At 35.4% G+C, this 22,447-nt stretch overlaps 1 non-coding gene across 1 annotated transcript; it reads left to right on the top strand.

The window, feature by feature from the left end:
- Positions 1 to 252: 252 nt before the first annotated feature.
- On the top strand, positions 253 to 359 carry LOC131600822 (small nucleolar RNA R71). Its single transcript, XR_009283429.1, has one exon. It is a non-coding gene; the product is annotated as a small nucleolar RNA R71 (small nucleolar RNA).
- The last annotated feature ends 22,088 nt before the right edge of the window (positions 360 to 22,447 follow it).

The following is a 22,447-nucleotide window of genomic DNA, read 5'->3' as shown; positions in this document are numbered from 1 at the left end:
GTTAAAGCGTCTACTTTAGTGTTAACGCGGTCTATACCACTTACATCGTACATTCCTCCTTTGGTTTGGGTTTTCTCTAGAGAAGCTCGTTCTCCTCCCCATTGATAATGGTTTTGTGCCATGCTTTCTATGAGGTTGTATGCTTCATCATGGGGTTTGTCCATTAGAGCTCCGCCAGCAGCGGCATCTATAGTCATTTTAGTGTTATAAAGTAGACCACCATAGAAAGTATGGATGATCAGCCATGGTTCGAGTCCATGATGAGGGCATAGTCTAAGCATGTCCTTGTATCGCTCCCAAGCTTCGAAGAGTGATTCGTTATCTTTTTGGGTAAATCTGTTGATTTGACCTTTTAGCATAGCAGTTTTGCTAGGCGGGAAATATCTAGCTAAGAATACTCTCTTCAGTTCGTCCCATGTAGTTATGGAATTAGAAGGCAGGGACTGAAGCCACGCCCTAGCTCTATCTCTCAAGGAGAAGGGAAAAAGGCGTAATCGAATAGCTTCAGAGATAACGTTGTTAGCTTTGACAGTGTCAGCATATTGCACGAACACGGATAAATGGAGATTAGGATCGTCCGCAGGGCTTATAGAGAATTGGTTCTGTTGGACAGCTTGTACCAATGAAGGTTTCAGTTCGAAATTGTTTGCCTCAATCGCAGGTGGTGCGATACTTGAGTGTGGTTCAGCTCGTGATGGATCGGCATAGTCTCTAAGAGGACGAGGGGCAGCCATCTCTAACTTCGGGGTAATTTGATTGATTTGATCAGTAAAGATCAATTCCTGAGAAATCGGAATTGGTGCTACTTCGGGAAGATGATAAGCTCGACGTCTTACGTTAACAAAACGTTCGATCTCGTTGATTAGTTGTATCAGGTCTCCTCCTTGTGAACGAGTACTTGGCATACAATCGTTCAAAGAGAAAGGAAAGAATTTGCCCTAGTCTCTACGGTGTAACAGTGAGTTACGATATCGACTTAAATAGTTCCCGGCAACGGCGCCAAAAACTTGATCGCGACTTTACGTGTCTATAAATATGATAACTGCAAGTGCACAGTGTAACACCCGTATAATTTTATTATTAATTTAATTGGAATATTGAATTAATAATTAGAGGGTCACATTGTTGCTGACTGCAAGAAGAGGGTTGTGACTTGTTACAACTGCGGTGAAGAGGGTCACATCAGTCCTAATTGTCCTAAGCCAAAGAAGAACCAATCGGGAGGAAAGGTTTTTGCTTTGACCGGGTCAGAGACTACTCCAGAGGACAGTTTGATTAAAGGTACGTGTTTCATTCATGGCACACCTTTGGTTGCAATTATTGATACTGGAGCAGCTCACTCTTTTATTTCTTTGGATTGTGCTGAGAGGTTAAATCTTGAGATATCTGACATAAATGGAAGTATGGTTATTGACACTCCTGCGTCGGGTTCAGTAACTACTTCGTCTGCATGCTTGAATTGTCCGGTTGATATTTTTGGTAGAGAATTCGGGATGGACTTAGTGTGCCTTCCGTTGAAACAACACGGTGTAATCCTGGGAATGAACTGGTTGGAATTCAACCGTGTTCATATCAACTGTTTTGCAAAGACGGTAATTTTTCCTGAAGAGGTTAGTTCAGATGGTCTGGAAATGACAGCGAGACAGGTGAATGAGGCTATCGGAGATGGTGCAACAGTGTTTATGTTGTTTGCATTGATGAATGTGAAGGAGAAAGTGGCGAGTAGCGAATTGCCTGTTGTGTGTGAGTTCCCAGAAGTTTTTCCAGAAGAAGTGAATGAATTACCACCGGAAAGAGAAGTGGAGTTTTCTATTGATTTGGTTCCGGGAACTAGTCCAGTGTCGATGGCACCGTATCGTATGTCGCCGTCTGAATTGGCTGAACTGAAGAAGCAGTTAGAGGAATTGCTTGAGAAGAAATTTATTCGTCCTAGTGTTTCGCCGTGGGGTGCGCCTGTGTTGTTGGTAAAGAAGAAAGAGGGTTCAATGAGGCTGTGTGTAGATTACAGACAATTGAACAAGGTTACTATCAAGAATCGGTATCCATTGCCGAGGATTGATGATTTGATGGATCAGTTGGTTGGGGCATGTGTATTTAGTAAAATTGATCTGAGGTCTGGGTATCATCAGATTCGTGTGAAAGACGACGATATTCAGAAGACTGCCTTTAGAACGAGGTATGGACATTATGAGTATTCTGTAATGCCGTTTGGAGTTACTAATGCACCTGGCGTTTTTATGGAATACATGAACAGGATTTTTCATCCGTATCTCGATAAGTTTGTGGTGGTATTTATAGATGATATCCTGATATATTCTAAAAGTGAGAAAGAACATGCGGAACATCTCAGAACTGTGTTGGAGCTGTTGAAAGAGAAGCAACTTTTTGCCAAACTGTCAAAGTGTGAGTTCTGGTTGGGAGAAGTCAGTTTTCTTGGACATGTGATTTCTAAGAATGGTATTGTTGTTGATCCTACAAAGATAGAAGCTGTGTCTCAGTGGGAAGCTGCGAAGTCAGTGTCAGAGATTCGTAGTTTTCTTGGTCTCGCAGGTTACTACAGAAAATTCATTGAAGGGTTTTCAAAGTTAGCATTGCCGTTAACTAAATTAACCAGGAAGGGACAAGCTTTTATTTGGGATGCAAAGTGTGAAGAAGGATTCCAAGAGCTGAAGAGGAGGTTGACTAGTGCTCCTATTTTGATTTTGCCGAATCCGACAGAATCATTTGTGGTTTATTGTGATGCGTCACTGATGGGTTTAGGTGGTGTATTGATGCAGAATCAACAAGTGGTCGCTTATGCGTCGAGACAACTCAAAGTGCATGAAAGGAATTATCCGACTCATGATTTGGAGTTGGCAGCTGTGGTTTTTGTGTTGAAGTTGTGGCGACACTATTTGTATGGTTCGAGATTTGAGGTGTTCAGTGATCATAAGAGCCTGAAGTATCTCTTTGACCAGAAAGAGTTGAACATGAGGCAGAGAAGGTGGTTAGAATTTCTGAAAGATTATGATTTTGGTTTGAATTACCATCCGGGTAAGGCAAACGTGGTTGCTGATGCTTTGAGTAGGAAGACCTTGCATATGTCTATGCTAATGGTGAAGGAATTGGATTTGATTGAACAATTCAGAGACTTGAGTCTAGTGTGTGAAGGTACTCCTATTAGTGTCAAATTGGGTATGCTGAAGCTGACTAGTGGTATTCTTGAAGAAATTAGAGAAGGTCAGAAAGCTGATGTTGAATTGATTGATAAGTTGACTTTGATTAATCAAGGCAAGAGTGGTGAATTCAGAGTCGACGAGAATGGTATACTGAGGTTTGGTGACCGAGTTTGTGTTCCTGATATTGATGAACTCCGAAAGCGTATTTTGGAAGAAGGACACCGTAGTGGATTGAGCATTCATCCTGGTGCTACCAAGATGTACCATGATTTGAGGAAGTTGTTTTGGTGGCCGGGAATGAAGAAGGAAATTGCTGAGTTTGTGTATTCTTGTTTGACTTGCCAGAAGTCAAAGATTGAGCATCAGAAACCATCTGGGTTGATGCAACCGATGTTTATTCCTGAGTGGAAGTGGGATAGCATATCAATGGATTTTGTGTCGGGTTTGCCGAGAACTGTCAGAAATTATGAAGCTATCTGGGTCGTGGTAGACAGGTTGACGAAGTCCGCACATTTTATACCGGTGAGAATGGATTATCCGATGGAAAAGCTGGCTCAACTATATATTGAGAAGATAGTGAGTCTGCATGGTATTCCTTCAAGTATCGTGTCAGACAGAGATCCGCGGTTTACGTCTAAGTTCTGGGAAGGTTTACAGAAAGCTTTGGGTACTAAGCTGAGATTGAGTTCTGCTTATCATCCGCAGACTGATGGACAGACTGAGAGGACGATACAGTCATTAGAGGATTTGTTGCGGGCTTGTGTGTTGGAAAAAGGTGGTACTTGGGATAGTTACCTGCCTTTGATTGAGTTTACCTACAACAACAGTTATCATTCGAGTATCGGTATGGCTCCGTTTGAGGCTTTGTATGGTAGGAGGTGTAGGACGCCGTTGTGTTGGTACGAATCTGGTGAGAGTGTTGTGATTGGTCCAGAAATTGTACAACAGACTACAGAGAAGATTAAAATGATTCAGGAGAAGATGAAGGCTTCTCAGAGTCGTCAGAAGAGTTATCATGACAAGAGGAGGAAAACACTTGAGTTTCAAGAGGGAGATCATGTGTTTATGAGAGTTACTCCTATGACGGGGATTGGTCGAGCATTGAAGTCAAAGAAGTTGACTCCGCGTTTTATTGGACCATTCCAAATTTCTGAAAGAGTGGGAGAAGTGGCTTATCGTATCGCTTTACCGCCGATGCTTGCAAATTTGCATGATGTGTTTCATGTGTCTCAGTTGAGGAAATACATTTCGGATCCGTCCCATGTGATCCAAGTAGATGATGTACAGGTGAAAGATAACTTGACGGTTGAGACTTTACCTGTGAGGATTGAAGATAGAAGACTGAAGCAATTGCGAGGCAAGGAAATAGCCTGGGTCAGAGTAGCTTGGGAAGGACCAGCTGAAGGCAATGTTACCTGGGAGCTAGAGAGTCAGATGAAGGACTCTTATCCAGAACTTTTTACCTGAGGTATGTTTTCGAGGACGAAAACTCTTTTAGTGGGGGAGAGTTGTAACACCCGTATAATTTTATTATTAATTTAATTGGAATATTGAATTTATAATTAGAATTATAAAGATTTTGTGGAAATAATAGAAAATAATGGTTTATGGCATTTGGGCCATGTGAGTAAATAGTAAAAGAGGGAGGGTGATTTTATAATCCTTTTTACTAAATTATTATTATTTTTCATAAAACAATTGGATTTGGGAAGGAAGAAAGAACGTGAAAGAACAGAGGGTTGAGAACACGAAGAACGAGAAGGAGAGCTGTAGAGGGAGAGACCAAGGATCAAGAACTCTTGTCTAAGGTAAGGGGAGACTCTCCATTTAATCTCTATTATCGTGTTATGGATAGTGATGTCGATTAGGAGTGTTGTTTGGATAATTGATTATGTATTCTGGATTTTCTGTTGTGTTCATCATTTAGATTGGATATGTGGCTGTTAAATCCCTAATAACTGAATGGATTTAGGGTATGATGAATGAATTCGATTATAGAATCATACACTGTGATTGTTGGGTGAATTGTGTGATGTTATTATGTGAAATTTTCTGGTTTTGAGACCCAAATCGCAGGCTGTACAGGTGAAATCGCGAGGAAGACGAATGGGTAAGTTGCAGGTTTTTGTGAACTGCTGCCCATTTGCATATGATACGCGTACGGTACGCGTATGGAGGGGACGATACGCGTATGATACGCTCCCCAAGTGTGCATCAGGTTGCACCATCTGCTCATACGCGTATGGTACGCGTATGGTGACTGGCAGGTACGCGTATGGCAGGCTGATACGCGTATGCTTGTGCTTTGTGTGGAAAAATGGTTCTGCCCATACGCGTATGATACGCGTATGGTGTGTGTGTTTTGTGAAATTCTGACTCTGCTGGTACGCGTATGGTACGCGTATGGCCAGAGTGACTTGCAAAGTTTTGCTGTTTTGTGATTTAAAGAGTTCAGTGATGAGTAACTCTTAAAATGCTGATCTGTTTGGAATGATGTCTGATTTATGATGATTAAGATGGGATAAATCGTATGATTGATTAATATATGATTTTATTTGAATGATGCAATTGTACATATATTTGAACATACTTGATGATGATGATGTATAATGATGTATGAGTAAAGATGATGCTACTCATAGTGAGATGATGATGTTGGTATGTTATATATATGTGTTTGAATGCATTCATAATCATAGTTGAGGGCTGTATCCTAAAGATGAGAGGATGCAGTGAAGGGCAAGATTCCCATTGTGTGGAATCTGTGTTGGCAGGGCCGTATCTGGATGATGATAGATCGGTCGGTGGATGATGTCCACTGGTGATGTTGGTACCACATGCATAGTGTCAGTTTCATACATGTGCATGATTTGTTTTATAACATGATTATATACGTTATATGATGACTTGTCTGTTTATCTGTGGATGTGTGGTTGATGATTGTCTGAATATGAAACAATTGGGTGAATGATATAACTATGAAATGTTATTATTTATGATGCAATAACATTGGTTAACTGTGATGAGACTCACCCTTACTTGTTGTCCTTTTCAGATTGAGGATAGCGGCGCGACTTGGTGAGGATTAGCTCATAAGTCGGTTTTTAGTTATAGTGTCGGTGTCATGCTCTGGTAGATGTAACACTGGGAACGCGTTGTTTTGGAGTTTGATTATAACTCTATTTTGTTTTGTTATTTGTAGTCTTATACATTAATGATGGATGTTTGACTTGATGAAGTATTTCCGCTGTGTAAAACATGAATTGATTAATGAGTTATAATCTCAGGTGTTTTCAGTGAATGCATGATATGTACCGACGTGTGTCTTTATTTATTTTATGAATTGTGACACCTCTTGTATGTTTACTCTGATTAATAATTGTCTATATGCCGCGGGTTATTAGAGGGGTGTTACACACAGTCGTGTCGTGTAGTTTTAAAAGATATCGAATCCACAGGGACTATGAATCGATCTACCGTTATCTAAGGTTACTATGTAAAGCTAAGGCTACTAATATTTTGATTGTTTCTAAAAGGGAAAGGTAATCGTGAATTCTAAGATAATAATAACGGATATCAGTATGTATTTCGTCTAACTTAGGTGATCCGAAGGTCCATTGGCTATGGTATTAGTCGATTTTAATATCTTTATTAATTTAGTTGATTAAAAGTCCTCCTCTCAAACTCTCGCTCTGTTGATTTAGACTACTATCCTAACTCGTAATGTACGCTCTCGCCATCCCATTAGATTTAGAAAAGCTTTTTGAAAAGAACTTAGTTAATAAAATACTTGCTTTATTAAGTCGTTATCTACTTAAATCCCCTAGTCTCAAACTCTCGCTCTGTTGACTCGGTTCATGCTAGTATTCCCTAACGTACGCTTTCGCCATCCCGCGTCGGGTTTAAAAACACTTTTTGAAAGTAAATAATTTCTAATTAGTTTTAATGCGCTTTCTCCATCCTTAAAACTAATGTCCTATGTCTACTATCCAGTTAAAGATCTCAAACTTCCACTCTATTGATTTTAACCTTTGTCGGCCTTAAAACCTCAAACTCTCTCTCTATTAATTCTAAGACTTTATTAATTAAATTAGACATAAAACCAAAAACAAGTGATATTTAATAAAACATAATTAAGCCAATTTATTTTGGATCCCATAGTTAACTTACTTTACATACCGATATCTTAATTAATTAGCCAGACATATTGATACGGTTAAATATGCATAAATTTGTTTGGTTTATAATGAAAGGCATATTAAAAGGCATACAATATATCATGCAATTAAATAATATAAAGGCAATAAATAAATAACCTGAATAAAATTAATCTGAAATATATCTGGATCTTGGAGTACTCGAACTTCCGCCACAGGTCGGCTGGATCGTTCTTCAAATATTATTGGGCGTAAAATTAAAAGCCAAGGAAAATAAAAAATAAATCTAACGTAAGGCTAGATCTATAAAAGGTTCACAACAATTTCAGGTGTAGAAATTGTTATGAGAAAAAGAAGCGGTGAAAGAAATTGCAGGAAAGAAATTAATGCTTGGAAAATAAATTTGGCAGCACTTCGTTAGCAAAAATCCGGACTCGGAGAACTGAGGTATCAGTCTCCTTTTATAGGTGAGGATCTGCAGATACGTTGCTTGAAAGTAGGGAGTTCGGACTTGGGACTCGGAGACGCACGTCTCCACTTTTTGAGGAGACCCCGGCAACGGACTTGAGACGTGCGTCTCAAATGGAGAAAATATAGGAACGGTTGGAGACGGGCGTCTCCATTGCGTGACGTGGCAGAGATACGTTGGAGACGGGCGTCTCCACGTGCTCAAGTGGTCCTTTCCAGCTCCTTCGTGGGCTGGGCTTTGCATCTTTGCATAATTGGGTCTTCTTTGCACCTCTTTCTTACTTCAACACCTCTCTTGCATCTTTTAAGAGTAAATAATAATGAATTTTGCTCCATTTCTTCTTCTTTTCACTAATAGTCTTGATATGAACTTAAAACCTGAAACATCGCAAATACCCGCATAATATCATAATAAAACAATATAATTAAAAGAAAATGCTAATAATACTTATGGATTTTAAGCTAAATATACGATATAAAATCGTGTTATCACCGCCAAGGCGACCCTATCTCGTCGTTGTTGTTTTGTTTGGCTGAGGAGGTCCTTAGCAGAAGGATTTCTCAGTTGGTGGCTGCCAACAGTTTAGAGCTCATCTCCGACCCTAAAAATGTTTTGGTTCCTTCGCACATTCTCTACGCGGATGACGTGCTTATCTTTTGCAAAGGGAAACTCTCAAACATTCAAGCTCTCATTTCGGTTTTCACTGATTATGCGGATCTGTCAGGTCAAGTGGTTAATCGTGACAAATTGTTCATTTACGGTGGTTCCATGTCTATGTCTCGTCTGAATATCCTTGCTGATTACTCTGGCTTCCAAAAGGGCTCTCTCCCTTTCTTTTACTTGGGGGTGTCGTTGTTTAAAGGGAAACCGAAGAGGGTTTTTTTGCAGTCTATTACCGACAGAATTATCAACAAGCTGGATGCTTGGAAAGGCTCGCTTTTATCTTATGCTGGCATAGTCGAATTAGTAAAATCCACCATATATGATATGCTGAATCATAGCATGGTTGTTTATTGCTGGCCGGTGTCTCTTCTGTACGATATTAAAAAGGCAGTTCAAATGTTTATTTGGAGTGGGGATATATCCAAAGATAAAATTGTGACAGTGGCTTGGAGGAATTTCTGCAAACCCAGAGCTGAAGGTAGGATAGGATTAGATCGCTTTTTAACCTCAACGATGCTTTCAACTTGAAAAGGGCTTAGGCAATCTTCAATTCTCTGGACAGCTAGGTGGTCCTTATTCGGAGTCGGGCTTTTCGCAAAAACAATTTCATCAATCATCACATTTACTCCTCCATGTGGTCCAGCACCAAGCATGAAATGGGTAACGTGCTAGAAAATTCTTCTTGGTGCCTCAGAAATGGTAGTTCGATTAATCTTTGGTATGATAGTTGGTGTGGGTCTCCTTTATGTCTAAAAGACAATGCTCCCGCGGTTCTTAATAACAGTCTGGTTAGCAATATTATTGTTGATGGTAGTTGGGACTTTTCTTTATCCTCCATCACCATTCCGCCCTCTATTCAGGCCTGGATTCACATTTGTCACATTCCTTGTGACGTTCGGCCTGTTGTCAGAATTTGGCACCATTCTATTAGCGGTAATTTATCTCTTAAGTCGACATATAATTTTAAACGTCATAAATGTATAACTTTGGATATGTGGCAGTGTATTTGGAATAAGTTCATTCCTCCAGCTAAGTCTTTCTTGGTTTGGAGGTTGATTCATAATAAGCTCCCGACGGACGACATGTTGAAAAAACGTTGTTTCTTTTTCCCTTCCAGGTGTGATCTTTGCGGGTTAGACGAGGAAACGATTACTCACCTCTTCTTTGTGTGTCCTTATGCTTCTAAGATCTGGTTGGGGATTAAGAGCATGCTCAACATCAACCGTGTTTTTTTGGGCTGGCCGAATATTTGGTGTATTCTGGGCTCGCCATTTTTTCACTCTCCACTCGATATGGAAGGCTCGCGACTTGGTTAGATTTAAAGATACCCCTTATTCTTTCTCTACTTCTACTTCTTCTATTATGGCGGCAGTCTCCATTACCAGGAATGCCATTGCGGTAGATACTCATCTTTCGATGCATGATTTTGAGATTCTTAAACGGTTTAGAATTATCATCCGTCTGCCTCGTTCCCTGAATATTCGGGAAGTTTTGTGGCAGCCCATCTTTGGAGAATTGGACAAAGCTAAACAGTGACGGTGCCTCCTTGTCTTTAGGTGTCTCTACTTGTGGGGTTATTGCTAGAGATAACCATGGTTCTTTCTTGGGTGCTATTGCGTCTCCTTTAGGTGATTCTAACTCTCTCATTCCCGAACTCTCGGGTGCAATCTTTGCCGTAGAGTTCGCTCATGAGAGGAATTGGAATTTAATTTGGTTGGAAACGGACTCGAAGGCGGTAGTTAGAGCTTTCAGTCCCCCTTATAGTGTTCCCTGGTTGATTAGAAACTGTTGGCTTCATTGCATCAACCTGGTGGATTATTAGAGTTACTTTTTATATTATACCCTTATTTATTTTTCTCTTTCCAAATAAATTCAATCATACACTCTCTTTTTCCAATAACTAATTGAAAAATTTGAGGTGGAGTTATTGAGAAAATAAGGGTATAAATGACAAATTATAAAATTAAATTGTAAAACGACACTTATATAAGAACAAAAAAATTCTTCTAAAACGACATTTAAAAAGGAACAGAGGGAGTATACAATATTGATATAATTTTAAATAGCATTCAAAAAGTATTTTAAAAAAATATATGATTTTAAATGCTATTGATATATTTTTTAAAAAATTGAAACTTTATTCCTCATAATTGTTACCATGGAATACTTGAATATATTTTCTATTTATAATGTATTCAATTGAATCTACACCACATACAATGCACTCATTAATTGTCAATATAAACTATAATTATAAGTATCTAAAAAACCATATAAATAGTATGATTTATGATTATAAATATATTAAAATCATATAAATAACTACATGATTTATGATTTATTCCGAATTGATAAAATAAATTTATTTTAAAATAAATTACCAAAATGAGTAATGATTAACCTGAAATTAAATATATAAAGTGAATAATTGAAATTGATAAAATTTTGTATCATTTTTAAACAAATTTCATTTTAAAAATGAGTTTCTTATTAATAATTATTAAAAAAATTATATTTTTCTAAGAAATATTAATAAAAATATTATTTCTTATTTATTTATTTAGTAAAATTATGATTTGTTTAAAATTGAAAGTAAGTATTATTATAGTTTAAATAACATTTTGTTACTAAAACAATATTAAAAATCATATATTTTTATAAAATATTAATCAAAATCACTAATTTTTAAGAAATATTAACTAAAGTATCAGGAAAAACTACGATTACTCTTCTTACTACAAGTTAGAACTTTTTTGATTCAAGATTAAATATTTAATTTATCTTTCTAAAAATATAAGAATAAAAAGTATTTTGTAATTATTAAGATCCTTATTTGAGATAAAATATATTTTAAATTATGTTAAAATTAACTTCGTAATTGTAATCATGATAAAAAAAGTTAAATGGTAGTCATGAAAGTGTAATGCTAAATGGTAATCATAAAAAATTAATGATAAATGGTAAAAATTTATTGATATAATCAATTTTATAAAGTGAATAAGTTACAATTGTTTTTATAAATGAGAATAAATTACCAATAATATTTTGAAATTAATATTTGTATAAATGAGAATAAGTTACATATATTTCTATAAATGGACACACGGGGGTTGTGATATATTTTAGGTTTGAAAAAATGGTTTAATCAATTTTTAGAATTAACTCATTACGATTCAATTGGGGTTTGTTAACTCATATGCATTAACGGATAGATGTGAACGTATCTATGAGATACCGACTGTAGAGTGGTCATTTTAATATTCATCTCTAATTTTTTTTACAACTGTTTATATAATTGAAGTACGAATGAGAGATACCGACTATAGACTGTTCATCTTAATATTCATCTCTAAATTTTTTTACTGTTGTTTATATAATTGAAGTACGAATGAATGCTTAAAAGTTGGTGTATATTATTAGCCTATATGTGAACCCGAACGAAACCCGTGCGATCACACGAGTTTCTTACTAGTTAGATATTAAAATAAATGATGAAGATTATGTGTTATTCTTTTTTTCTCTCTTCCATTATTTATTTTTATAATGGAGGAGAGAAAAAATGACACGTAATCTCCATCATTTATTTTAAAATCTAATAGTTCAGATTTATTCTCACATTCTCACATAAAAATAGCATTCTCATAGACTATTCCCTTTCCCTCTCACTCTCCCTCTCACGCTCTCCCTCTATCCTCCCCCCTCTCTCTCCCTCTCACCCTCTCATTGTCTCCATCTCTCTCTCTCTCTCTCTCTCTCTCTCTCTCTCTCTCTCTCTCTCTCTCTCTCTCTCTCTCTCTCTCTCTCTCTCTCTTTCTCTCTCTCTCTCTCTCTCTCTCTCTCTCTCTCTCTCTCCCCTTCCTTACGCACTCTCCCTCTTCCTCACTCCCTCCCTACCTCCCTACATCTCTCTCTCACGCATATATGTGAACATCTTAATTTAAGTGTGCACACGCGTCAAAATATAAACTGATCTCTCTCTCTCTCTCTCTCTCTCTCTCTCTCTCTCTCTCTTAAATAAAATAATGTACAATCTTCTACAATTTTTTTTTGAAAAAAGAAAGATCATATCATTAAAACGAATAGAATGAGAGAAAAAAGCTCTCTCTCTTTTAAATATAATAATTTACAATCTTCAACAATTTTATTTTGATAAAAGAAATATCATATCTTTAAAACGAATACAAAGAGAGAGAAAAAATACACACTTTAATCAACCGTATAAAAAAAGGATTACACCTTTTAGTTAGTTATGATAATTTAAAGCTACATAAAATGATTGCAACTGGTCTTCCATGAAGAAAAAAAAAGAGAAAGCGATTTACTTTTACAATTCTCTTGCTATGAAGCACATATAATCACTTGAACTTGATTATTTTCCCACTTAGGTAACTAATTGAGAACCAATTTTGTGATCATGAGAGACACGTCTTGATGACTTGCTGAATAATATATTGCATCAATGCTCGTGTGTTAAACACTTTGACAATCGTTATTATCTCAATTGTCATCATCAAAATCAACACTTTTAATAGATCATAACCTTATTTTGATTTCAAAGCGTATTTTGAGTCCAACGTGTGATTGTCGTCCAAGAAAGTATTCGGGGGCAGCGTTGATTAGAACAGTAATTAGATCAACACCGAGTCCAGGATCTGAGATCAAGAAAATAGTTAAAGAAATGATAGGCCACTAAGTTTTATGTTAGCAAGCCATATATTTAACCCATTAAAAAGTTCTGACTAAAATTTGCACAAGTTAATTTAAGTGGTGATAGGTCAGCAAGTGTGATATCATAACACATGTTGACCTATCACACACCGAGTTTATAACACCATCAAGTGATGATCGAAACACTTGACGAATATTTTTATTTAATTTTTATTTAAATTTAAATTATTTTTGTAATATATTTAGGGCGCTCTCTCTCTCTCTAATAAAATAATTTACAATCTTCGACAATTTTATTGTGATAAAAGAAAGTTCATATCATTAAAACAAATAGAATGATAGAAAAAAAGTACACACTTTAATCAACCGTATAAAAAAAGGATTACACCTTTTAGTTAGTTATGATAATTTAAAGCTACATAAAATGATTGCAACTGGTCTTCCATGAATAAAAAAAAGAGAAAGCGATTTACTTTTACAATTCCCTTGTAATGAAGACATATAATCACTTTAACTTGATTATTTTCCCACTTAGGTAACCAATTTTGTGATTATGAGAGACACATCTTGATGAATTTTTAAACGCTAATAATAGGAGGGAAGTGATGATCGGAACTAAAGTTTAATGGAATAAACACCAAGTGATGATCGGAACTAAAGATTTTAATGATAGTAAAAAAAGTTAAGAACAAAATTATTTATCTACTATCTACCCATTACAAAAGAATTGATCAAACTACCAATTTTGCCCTTTCACCTAAAATGATTTGCCCTTCAAAAAGGACATTTTCTAAATGATTTGCTAAATGACCCACCTCTACTATCAATTTAACACACCTTTTCACCTCTAATCTATGCACAATAACTAAATTGCCCTTTTATCATCACCCTAAGTAGTACACTTTTGCCAAACTAAAAGGATGAAACTGTAACTACATAATTAAGGGGGAGAATTTTGTACTAGGGATAGACCATACGGTGCCAGCTGTTTGCTGCCAATTGGTCACAATAAAAAATTCAAGGTCGTTTCAAAATATCCCTCTCCTTTCCTCCTTCCCAAGTTCGTTTCTCTTTCTTCTTTCTTTTGCACAGAACCTTTCCCTTCTCTCTCTCTCTCTCTCTCTCTCTCTCTCTCTCTCTTCCATTTTCTCTCTTCTCCTTTCTCTTTCCCATTAAACCCTAACATGGTCGTCGCTCTTTCTCCGGCCACCACTTATTTCGGTTCATCAAAAAACCCTAACACTGTCGTCATCCCCCTTTCTCCCCCATGGATTTACCTCTTTCTTCTACAAATTTTTTAAGTACATCACATCCCTTTACTACCCATTATTTTCATTCCTGAACATTGGAGATTTGCAAATCTCAAAGAATAAACGAAAATTGTGAGATGGTGAAGTTGCAACAATGACAGATCTGTTTCGTTGATTCTCGCAGTAGTGGAAAACGATAAGGTTTATGGTTTGGTTTCTTATCATTACATATTTGAAGTGCATTTTTTATATATCTTGAGTTTGTAGTTAAATTCTTAGATCTATTTGAAAACCATTATGGTATTATGATTTCATTTTCGTTTACTTCTCATTCGTGGTGTTTTTATTTACTTTTTGTTAGGGGTTTTTATTTCAGAAGAAAGAAGCAAGTAAGCAACAAATCTTTTCAAAGGATTTACATGTGGTGACCGCATCTGCTAATGGAAAGAGAGAAACTGGTGAGTTAATTGCAAAGTCTATGGATAAAGTTATAAATGCTTGAAGTTTGAGTTTACAGAAATCAACATTAGAGGTTTGTTTTCTCAATATTACTTGAATTCTACCTGCATTTGAAACATAAATAATATTAAGTTAATTGAAATTCAAACATAACATGAAAAAAACAAAGAACATTCCTATAATGGCTAACAAAATATGAAATATCATTACGAAATGCCACGGAGAATGTCTATTGAATCAGTTCCCAAACCTCCATTTGTACTTTGTACTTTTATATTCAATAGTTAAATATAAAATTAATGGTTGATTTGTAAAAATTAATTTAACCCTTAGGAAGTAAAGATATTTGTATTTCACACAAAACTAAACCATTTCTTATTTTAGTTAATTTTATAATGTAGAAATAGTTATGCTTTTTAAAACTTGAACATAGAGTTACATATTAGTGTTAGAACAAGATTTGTTCTGATCAATATTCTTAGTTTTGATGATAACAATGTATATTAATTTTGTATGAGATAATGTGGTACTCTAATACTATGCAATTTCCATTTCAGGAATTATATAAAGAGTATGCACAAAATCAGCGCAAGAAGCACTGACTCAGAATGTTCAGCATGCAACATCAGAACATGGTCTGGCAAGACATCAGAAGATGGTCAAGCAGAATCAGAACATGGTCTATGGAAGCATCAGAAGGACTTGAGATCAGAAGCAGAAGCACTGAAGTTCTCATGGTATCACGCTAAGAAGCACTTCAAGGTCAGAAGACAAGAAGATACTCTCCACCAAGCTGTTTGACTCTGATGATATTCAAACGATGTTTACACAAACATCAGATCAGAAGCAAGTACAAGATGGCAGGCTACGCTGACTGACAAAAGGAGCGTTAGTAGCCATTAAAGGCAACGTCAGTAGATACAGCGAAAGCAAGGCTCGAGGTAGTTGACAAAAGAGTGAAACATTAAATGCAATGCTGTACGGATCACGCAAAGCATTAAATGCTCCCAACGGTCATCTTCTCAAACGCCTATAAATAGAAGTTCTAATGAGAAGCTGAATAGAACACTTGCGCAAATATACAGAAACGCTGTCAAATTCAAAAAGCTCTCAAACTTCATCTTCAACCTCACTACATTGCTGTTGTAATATATTAGTGAGATTAAGCTTAAACTTAAGAGAAAATCACAGTTGTGATAATAGCTTTATAAGAAGCATTGTAACTCTTAAACGAATTTGTTTACATTCAGTTGTAAGAACTAGAGTGATCAGGTTATTGATCAGTATACTCTAGAAAGTCTTAGAGGGTATCTAAGCAGTTTGTTCCTAGAGTGATCAGGTTGTGATCAGTATACTCTAGATGAATTAGAAGTTGTCTAAGTTGAAAACCATTGTAATCTTGTGTGATTAGTGGATTAAATCCTCAGGTGAGGTAAATCACTCCAAGGGGGTGGACTAGAGTAGTTTAGTTAACAACAAACCAGGATAAAAATCATTGTGCAAATTGTTATTATCTTACAAGTTTTAAAAGCTACACTTATTCAAACCCCCCTTTCTAATTGTTTTTCTATCCTTCAATTGGCATCAGAGCGCCAATTGAGTTGCAACACTACCAAAGGTTTGTAAACCAAAGATGTAATTAATCAAGAATGTTCAAATAACCTTTCGATATCCCTAGTCCTAGGTGATAACTATAAGATTTAATTGTTTAAAACCCTTAACAACCATAGTCGTACAGATTGTTAACCGTAGATCAATCCTTGTTTTGCCGACAAAGAAAGCATAAAAATCATTAAACAATCAAATTGCAAAATACGAATACTTGATTAAAGAAATACGAAGATCATAGTCATTACAAATCAAATCAGGGACACCCCCTGGCATTGGGGGGTTTAGCCTCTCATAATATTCAAGAAACCAAAATTGAAAAGTTTAGACATTACAAAGATTAGGAGAACTCTGATCTTCAATGGTGTCCACCGTTGAATCTCTTCGTCTTCCACAGCCTTGATAACGCTATCTTGCCCTCTTCTGGAATTCTTTCGTATGATCAAAAGTGCCCTCTCCTTGTCTTTCAATCTTCTTTTTAATCCCTCTAGGTTTTCAGATCTCAGCCATAATACCTAAACTGCCCCTGGAACTTTAAAAATTGGAAAAAACCAAAATTCAGAAATTCTGTCCGCACAGCTGACACGGTTGTGTCACTTGACACGGTCTGACCGTGTCCGTCTCTGCCTCTTTTGGTTTTGACTTCAAAATCAAAGTTGTAGCCCTTTTCGTTAGCGAAATTTTGCCACCGGAACCGCGTCATTCCGAGTTACGAAGCTCCAGTTATGATAAAAATACTACACGCATGTCACGATTTTCAGCTTCTTTTACACCAACACTTGTGCAATTTCCATCTGATCCAGAATTAACCTACAACCACCAAGTAGAGAGATCAAAAGCATCTAAAAAGACATGATAAAGTGCACAAAAACATAATGCAAGCAATTAACTAAAATTAAAGGAATCAACGAAAAACTCTTGAAAACAACCACAAAGTGTTACCAAGTATGACGATCTTATGCCAAATTTATGACGAAATTAAGTAGAAATGGTGACCGGTCAATAAAGAACCTCAACCCTACCTTGTTCTAAAACCAGACTCTCCCATAACCAAAATCAAATCCCGCCGAGCATATCCTATTGGTGTAATCTATGAAATGGTAAAGAGGAATATCATAAGAGTCTTTGATACTCTCAAAATAGTTGAACATGTTGGATTAAATGATGTTGCTATGCAAAAATTCTGGAGAATCTTCCGAAGAAAAGCAGATGCTTATTTTGAAGAACTTCAGGAAACTTGTGTAGAACTTGCTCCACGACCTTGTGGAATTCTGAGGAGTTATGAAGACTTCTGGTTCAGTCGTCTTGGAGGGAGATATTGCTTTGAAGAAAAGAAATTCATTGATGAACTTTTAGAAGCGCGAATTTCTGCGGAAATGGAAGCCAACCTTTGCAGGGATATTATGGTCTGGAGACCTAAGTATCCAGTTCTGACTGGAGACTTCAAGTCACTGTTTGACTTTCTGAGGGAAAATCCTTCTGAGGAAGAACCCAATTTGGTCATTCCAGAAGTTGTTGATCCTCCAGAAGTTGAAGGTCCTTCTGCTCCAAGGAATCTTGCTGCCATTCTTCAAGCTCTTGAGAATGGAGATTCTGATCTTCCTGTTCCTGAGTATGAAGAAGATGCTTATATGGGAGAAGCTGATGCTGAAGATCATTCTGCTAAGACTATTCCTGTTGAGGAAAATCATGATGATGATCTGACAATGGAAGCTGCTGCTAAGATTGTTGTCCCTCTGAACAGAAGTTGTGAAGCTTCTTCTGGTGAACCCTCTCTTCTGGTGAATACTCTAAAGGTTATTCACAAGAACCAAGCTGATCTAGCTTCTCGTATGGACAAGCAAGAAGACACCAATGCTGAGTTCCGCTATTTCATGGAGAGGCAGACTCAAAGCAATGCTGGGATTCATGACATGCTGGCCAAGATTATGTCTAAGCTAGGGTCGTCTTAGTCCTTTGTGTCTTGGTTGTTTCTTTGTTTCTTGCATCTGTCTTCTATGCATCTTCCTTGTACCTTCTGATAATTCTCTTTTTGCAATCAATGAAAATTATCCTTCTTTTCTCTCATATTGTTTTGTTTTTCATCTGAATCTTTTGTGTTTTTGATGTTATGACAAAAAGGGGGAGAAAACTGTGATAAATGATCTGATTTATTTTATCAGTTGTTGGGAGAAAGTCTTCACATTTCTAACAGAACGTGCAAGTTCTATGTCTTTGAGTGTTTTGCAGGAAGTGAAGATATTCTTAAAAGCTCAACATGAGAAGCAAAGACATGAGGAAAAGCAATTCTGTATAGAAACAAGCTCATGGAAATTGAAGCAAGCTGAGTGCTGTGAAGCTTCAAGATCAGAAGCAAGAAGGAAGAATGTTATGATATTCTGATGATAGAATATGCTCTAACACATTCTTATTCCTTATATGTTCTGATGCATGTTTTAGTTCTAAATATGCTCTGAAACATTATTGTTTTTGCTTTGATACGTATTATATGTTCTGATACATATTTTATGTTCTGATTCATTCATGCTCTGACTTTTGTCGTGTAGTTTATTCTGTAACATTTCAGGATGTATAGATGCTCTAATGATGTTCTAGTACATTCAACAATGTTCTGATACAATCTAGCATGCAATGATCCAAGAAGAAATTCAAGCTCTGAAGCTGTCCTATGGAAGCAAGAAGCAGAAGCTATGAATGTTCTGAAGATCTAAGCATATGTGATCGTCTCAACTGAAATGAAAAATACTCAGGGAAGACCTTTATTTATAAATTTCTTCCAGTATTTATTTCAGGGGGAGATTATTTATCTCAGGGGGAGATTGTTAATCTCAGGGGGAGACATATTCACACACTATGTTTATATGCTTATGCTATAACTGTGTAATTGTCTTTAGCCATCTGATATTCTGATTGCAAATTCATATCATTTATATATGTTTTTGTCATCATCAAAAAGGGGGAGATTGTTAGAACAAGATTTGTTCTGATCAATAATCTTAGTTTTGATGATAACAATGTATATGAATTTTGTATGAGATAATGTGGTACTCTAATACTATGCAATTTCCATTTCAGGAATTATATAAAGAGTATGCACAAAATCAACGTAAGAAGCACTGACTCAGAAGGTTCAGCATGCAACATCAGAACATGGTCTGGCAAGACATCAGAAGATGGTCAAGCAGAATCAGAACATGGTCTATGGAAGCATCAGAAGGACTTGAGATCAGAAGCAGAAGCACTGAAGTTCTCATGGTATCACGCTAAGAAGCACTTCAAGGTCAAAAGACAAGAAGATGCTCTGCACCAAGCTGTTTGACTCTGATGATATTCAAACGATGTTTACACAAACATCAGATCGGAAGCAAGTACAAGATGGCAGGCTACGCTGACTGACAAAAGGAACGTTAGTAGCTATTAAAGGCAACGTTAGTAGACACAGCGAAAGCAAGGCTCGAGGTAGTTGACAAAAGAGTGAAACATTAAATGCAATGTTGTACGGATCACGCAAAGCATTAAATGCTCCCAACGGTCATCTTCTCAAACGCCTATAAATAGAAGTTCTGATGAGAAGCTGAATAGAACACTTGCGCAAATATACAGAAACTCTGTCAAATTCAAAAAGCTCTCAAACTTCATCTTCAACCTCACTACATTGCTGTTGTAATATATTAGTGAGATTAAGCTTAAACTTAAGAGAAAATCACAGTTGTGATAATAGCTTTATAAGAAGCATTGTAACTCTTTAACGAATTTGTTTACATTAAGTTGTAAGAACTAGAGTGATCAGGTTGTTGATCAGTATACACTAGAAAGTCTTAGAGGGTATCTAAGCAGTTTGTTCCTAGAGTGATCAGGTTGTGATCAGTATACTCTAGAAGACTTAGAAGTTGTCTAAGTGGAAAACCATTGTAATCTTGTGTGATTAGTGGATTAAATCCTCATGTGAGGTAAATCACTCGAAGGGGGTGGACTGGAGTAGTTTAGTTAACAACGAACCAGGATAAAAATCATTGTGCAAATTGTTTTTATCTTACAAGTTTTAAAAGCTACACTTATTCAAACCCCCCCCCCCCCCCTTACTAAGTGTTTTTCTATCCTTCAATTAGTATGGGTGTTCAAATTAATCAGTTATATAAATTATTCATATTTAGGGGTGTTCAAATTAATCGGTTATATAAATTATTCATATCTATATTCAAATCAAAAAACTGATTAATTTTAATATGGTTTTTAACCAAATCCACATTTTAGACATTTTATAAATATGGTTTTAACCAAATCTAAATTTTGAACATCCATATCCAAGATAAAAACTAAATTAAAATATTTTTGAAAATCTAATTTTTTCAAAAATACGAATAAATATTTTTTTTTTAAAACTATAAAGTTATTTTTTTTCGAAAATACAAAAAATTGATTTTATTTCTAAAAACATTAAAATAACGAGTTTTTAAAAAAATTGTACTTTCATCAGTTTGGATATCTTTTGGATTTTGATAGTAGTGGTGTCATATTTTTTAATAAATTAATTTATTCACTTTATCAAATCACTTTTCATTATTATCCTTACTAAATATGAAGGGTTTTATCATTTGTAATGTATTTTGAGGTTTTATTTTCTTGAATATTATACTCTTTTCTAATTATTTGGCCCGTAGGAGTATACGAATTATTAATTAATTGATGCATGCGTTGTTGTAGGTGATGATAACAATTTCTTTGTAGATATTCTATTGAAAATTTCCAACAATTTTGTTAACATGTTCCCTCTTGCCACTTTTTAAGATAATATTTTATTATTAGTTGTAAATACATGTAAAGATGTATTAAGATATATAAAAATTTAGATTTTTATTTTCTATTAATAACACAAAGTTTATAATATTTTATTAATTATAATTATATCGAATGAATTAAAATAGGAATGAAATTACCCGTGCGGACGCACGAGTCTTCTACTAGTTTAATTAAAAATCAATTGTAAAACTTAGAATTGTTAATTAAAAAGTTCATATCAAAATCATATAGTATAATCTTTATCTATTGTATTTGTATTAGATGAATAATAGATAGTTATAGAAGATACATTTTTTTCATTACTCTTAATTGAAATATTAGAAAAAAAAAAAGACAAATAAACACAAAAGTATTAGGAGAGAAAAATTAAAAAGAGAAAAATCTAAATACTATACAATAAAAATATAACAAATTTTCTAGAAAAAAAAAAAAGAAAGCAACAACTTTAGTGATTTGAACAAAAAGTAGGGAAAGAATTTTAATTTGTACATTTTCATAACTTAAAAAACAAAGAAAATAGAAAGTATTTTTCAGGCTTTCTTAAGATCTAACATGGCAATTTGTCCATAATTGCTTGCTGAAAGTATTTATTTCATTTGGTTGGTTTAACATTCATTTTCTGTTCTTTTTGGTACACGCTTTTTCTTTCCGCTATCAATTTGCCTTTGTATCTTCAACATACCAAATTATTTTACTCTTCTTTGCACAGGTTGTAAAATATTTTAGAAAGTATATAGCACTCATCTTTGTATGGAAACAGATTGAATTTATAATTGCAGTAACATGTTATTTGGAGTAATAGATCCATTTGTTATAGATAGTTGAGTATAATAGTAGATAGTTGAGTATAATAACTATCCTATATAAAAAGAACTTTAATACACATTAGAAGTAACAAATTGCAAATGATATATAAAATGGAGCACTTTTTTTCCTCCTGGAATCATGGTTCATTTATTTTTTAATCAAGAAATATATTAATAGAACAAAGAGTTCTAACAAAGTGAATACAAAACGGATGAGAGAAACTCGCAGCAAAGAAAATTAAACACCAAATACAATCTAGGAAAGATAAAACAAAGGAGCTTTGCTAAATTCATAGAAGTTGTAGTTGGTATGATTAATTTTCCCTATAAACGACCACCGCCAAATGAGAGCCTTTATGCTCTAAACCGAATCAAGAACATTCCAAGAGACATTCCAGAAAATGATTCC

This window comes from Vicia villosa, linkage group LG4, assembly GCF_029867415.1.
Source record: "Vicia villosa cultivar HV-30 ecotype Madison, WI linkage group LG4, Vvil1.0, whole genome shotgun sequence".
In the NCBI taxonomy this organism is placed as follows: Eukaryota; Viridiplantae; Streptophyta; class Magnoliopsida; order Fabales; family Fabaceae; genus Vicia; species Vicia villosa.
Note: the sequence above shows the minus strand (reverse complement) of the source record. Positions and strands in the feature narration are given on the sequence as shown.